Source organism: Oryzias latipes, chromosome 24 (genome assembly GCF_002234675.1).
Source record: "Oryzias latipes chromosome 24, ASM223467v1".
Taxonomy (NCBI): domain Eukaryota; kingdom Metazoa; phylum Chordata; class Actinopteri; order Beloniformes; family Adrianichthyidae; genus Oryzias; species Oryzias latipes.
Window position 1 is genome coordinate 21,149,722 of NC_019882.2, and position 4,448 is coordinate 21,154,169.

General features: G+C 49.6%; 1 long non-coding RNA gene across 1 annotated transcript; it reads right to left on the minus strand.

Annotated features, from left to right (window-relative positions):
* Window positions 1-1,036: 1,036 nt before the first annotated feature.
* LOC105357238 lies at window positions 1,037-1,425 on the minus strand. The gene is made up of 2 exons (XR_911258.2): window positions 1,376-1,425; window positions 1,037-1,290 (listed from the first exon to the last, which is right to left on the minus strand). It is a non-coding gene; the product is annotated as an uncharacterized LOC105357238 (long non-coding RNA).
* Window positions 1,426-4,448: the final 3,023 nt, after the last annotated feature.

Genomic DNA, 4,448 nt, shown 5'->3' on the forward strand with positions numbered 1-4,448 from the left:
ACTCCCAGAGGGATGAAAATTCGATTGGGACTTCTCTTTGGACAAAATTCTTTTAAGAATATAGAGTTTATACATGAGAAGCTGCGAAAAAGCAGTGAAAGCCGTGAAAAAGAAGCTGTGAAAAAGCAAAAGATAGTGTAGTTTAGTTTACACATACTGTATTTGTCCATATGAGGTGTCCAAAGAACCATGAACTGTTTTTACACAGAGTTGGTTTATTTGTCAGTGATGGAGTTTCATCTTAAAAAAATTTAAAAGATGCAGACATTGTTAATGTCGGCAGTTTTTAAAGGTTTATAGCCCAAATAACTGCACTGATCATGGTGAAGCTTTAACCATAATGCCATTTTATTTTCACGCTGTGTTCACATAATTTTAAAAGCTCTTTTTTCCCAGTCAGTCTGTTTTGATACTTTAATCCTAAGGCTTAAAGATGATGTCCTTCCTCTTTCTAAAGATCTCTATTATTCAACATTTATGTTTATGTGTTTTTCAGAAGTTTACATCCTTGTGTGGCAGACAGACATAGGGTCAGAAAGGAAGGGCGAATGGCAGCTGTAGTGTGGTAGTCTGTAGAGTGGAAAGAAACGTCTGCTTGGTGATAATGTGACACAAGAAAGCAGCTTGAGAGCTTGAGAGGAAACAAAGGGTGTCCTTTGCAATGAGATTACTTCTCTGTAAGGACCAATTTGTTGCTCCTGAGATACTGGAGTATCACAGAAGGTTAAAGGCTTTTGAAGTTAGGTTGGTTTAGGACTCACTAAAGCAGATATCTCAATGGATTAGGTGCTTGGACCTATAAACGTAACAGAAACAGGTGTCCTGACATTAGTCATCACAATGGTTAATGTGACAGAGGAGATCACATCTATCCTCCTTTGATAAACTTGTACAAACAGATGGGATGAATGCATAAACTTTACTGAATAAATGACGATGAGCTTTGATAGAGGTGGGGCTGCATCTTAAGAGTGTCATGGCTACAGAACGACAGAGACCCAGATGCTGGAACCCGGAATGAGACACAGAGCTCAGGTAACTTGGCAAGAGGAAAGGGGATTTAATGAGGTAGCTGGTCAGGTAAGGCACAGTTTCTGGAGGTCCAGAGATAGAGAGACTACGGCCCGTGGCGTCACTGGTTGATGTCCTCACAGAGTCCGGGGTCGGCAGCGTGGATCCGTCTCTTGAGGGTGTTTGCTCGGCAGAGGCTCGTGGTGAGGTCAGGGGAAGCAGACCAGAGGAGGTTCCAGAGTGCAACAGGTTCAGGCGACCAAACGTGACTGGGGTTTCCTGCAGACAGGTAAAGCAACATTCATTAACAGGTGGCTAGAAACTAGGAAGCAAACGAGAACTAGAGGTGAAGGCCAATATGCACCATCAGGGGCAACGGACTGGCGAAGACTGATGATCCTGGAACTCCTTAAGTAGGCGGATGAGGTGATGAGGTAAGTGGTCGCAGCTGGGATGAATCAGGAGCCAAGCGGAGTGGAGAGGGGGAGGAGTCCGACAGAGGCACCATATCAGTACCCCCCCCTCAACGACCGCCTCCAGGCGGTCAAGGGCGGCGATCCGGGTGGGCACGGAAGAAGTCCTCTATGAGCGAGGGGTCCAAAATCAGCGAGCGGGAGATCCAGGAGCGCTCCTCCGGACCGTAGCCCACCCAGTCGACCAGGAACTGGAAGCCGCGACCCCGACGACGGATGTCCAGAATCCGGTTGACATCATAAGCCGGAGCGCCGTCGATGAGCCGGGCGGGTGGTGGGGAAGCGGACGGCGGGCACAGAGGACTGTCCAGAACTGGCTTGATCTGAGAGACATGGAACGATGGGTGTACCTTCAGAGCTTTAGGAAGACGGAGTCGGACGCAGGTGGGGTTGATAAGTTTCTCGATGACATAGGGTCCGATGAATCGTGGTGCCAGTTTCTTGGAGGTAGCTTGGATGGGAATATTGCGCGTGGAAAGCCAAACCCTTTGGCCAGGTTGGTACTCGGGTCCCACCACCCTGCGACGATTGGCGATGCGGCAGTTGCTCTCCTTGGTGCGGAGGAGAGCAGCCTTAGTCTGAGCCCAGATGCGTTGGCAACGCTGGACGTGATGTTGCACAGAAGGCACTGCCAAATCCAGTTCCTGAGACGGAAACAGAGGTGGTGAGTACCCGAGTGCGGCCTCAAAGGGAGAGAGCCCAGTAGCAGCGGAGGGGTGAGTATTGTGGGCATACTCAATCCACACGAGATGTTGGGACCAGTCCCGTTGGTTCTGTGCCGCCAGGCAGCGGAGAGCTGCCTCCAGTTCCTGGTTCGCTCTCTCCGCTTGGCCGTTGGACTGGGGATGGTAACCGGATGTGAGGCTGGCCGTGGCCCCCAAGGCTGTGCAGAAGGCCTTCCAGACCTGAGAAATGAACTGAGGGCCACGGTCCGACACAATGTCCACAGGGATGCCGTGGTGACGAAAAACCTGGTTGGTCATGATATCAGCAGTTTCGGTGGCAGTGGGCAGTTTAGGGAGTGGAATGAAGTGGGCCATCTTGGAAAATCGGTCTATGACAGTGAGAATGACTGTGTTACCTGCCGATGGGGGTAACCCGGTAACGAAGTCCATAGCCAAGTGGGACCAGGGACGGTTAGGCGTAGGGAGAGGATGGAGCAACCCCGCAGGAGCAGAGGATGAGGTCTTAGACCGGGCGCAGGTGGTGCAGGCTGAGATGTACTCCCGAACGTCCTTTCCCATAGAAGGCCAAAAAAATCTCCTGCGAATTAAATGGAGGGTACGGTGAACCCCCCCATGGCATGCCAGACGGGAAGTGTGACCCCAGGTGATGACGTCAGGGCGGAGATGAGTGGGTACAAACAGTGTACCCCTAGGAACGGGTGGATGGTCAGAGTTACCCGCAAGGGCTTGAAGAACCTTGGTCTCTATATCCCAAGTGACACTTCCAATGATGCAGGATGAAGGGAGGATGGACGACGGGATGTTTTCGGACAGACTGTATTTCCTGGAGAGGGCGTCGGGTTTGATGTTGCGAGAGCCCGGTCTGTAGGTTATAATGAATTGAAAACGGTCAAAGAAGAGACACCAACGAGCTTGCCTGGAGTTGAGTCGTTTGGCGGAGCGGAGGTAAGCCAGGTTTTTATGATCCGTCCAGACGATGAATGGTTGCTCGGCTCCCTCTAACCAGTGACGCCACTCCTCCAGGGCCAGTTTGATGGCTAGAAGTTCACGGTTTCCAACATCATAATTCTGCTCAGAGGGGGACAGTTTACGTGAAAAGAACGCACAGGGTTTCAATTTTCCAGAACTCTCCTCCTTCTGAGAGAGGACTGCGCCTACCCCTGAGTCAGAGGCATCCACCTCAACAATAAATTGACGTGAGGGGTCCGGTTGGATTAAGATAGGGGCTGAGACAAAAAGTTGCTTTAATTTGTCGAAAGCCTGTTGAGCGTTGGTGGACCAGACAAAGGGATGTTTTATGGAGGTGAGCCGTGTAAGGGGAGCGGCTATACTACTGTAGTTTCGGATGAAACGTCTGTAAAAGTTAGCAAAGCCGAGAAATTGTTGGAGCTTTTTGCGGCTGCTAGGAGGTTCCCAGTTGGTAACCGCTTCAATCTTGGACGGATCTGGGCGTATGCAGCCGGCTTCGATGATGTAACCGAGAAACTGCACGGAGGTAGAGTGAAATTCACATTTTTCATGCTTAACAAAAAGCTGATTTTCTAAAAGTCTTTCCAAGACCAGACGGACGTGATGCTCGTGTTGGGCCAGATCGTGGGAGTAAACCAAAATGTCATCAAGATAAACGAAAACAAAGCGATTGATGAAATCTCGAAGGACATCATTGACGAGCCTTTGAAAAACTGCCGGGGCGTTGGTGAGGCCAAAAGGCATTACTAAGTACTCGTAATGCCCTAACGGAGTGTTAAAGGCTGTTTTCCATTCGTCCCCTTCTTTAACTCGGACCAAATGGTAAGCATTGCGGAGATCTAACTTGGTAAATATGCGAGCCTTCTGGACCGAGTCAAATATGGAGGTGATTAATGGCAGTGAGTATTTGTCCTTTATGGTGATTTGATTAAGATCTCGATAATCAATACAGGGTCGGAGGGATTTGTCTTTTTTCTGAACAAAGAAAAACCCAGCTCCCACGGGTGAGGAGGATGGTCGAATGTGACCCAGGGAGAGGGCTTCCTGCACGTAGTTTTCCATGGCTGCCTTTTCTGGTCCGGACAGGTTAAACAAATGGCCTTTGGGCAAAGGAGCGCCGGGTAATAGGTTTATGGCACAATCATAAGGTCTGTGAGAGGGGAGCGCACTCGCCTTAGTTTTACAAAAAACAGCCTTCAAATCATGATAACAGTGAGGTATGTTAGAGAGATCTACTTGACTAAGACACTCAGTTTTAGGAGAAGTAACAGAGGGGAGCGCTGACAGAAGACAGTTAGCGAGACAGTAT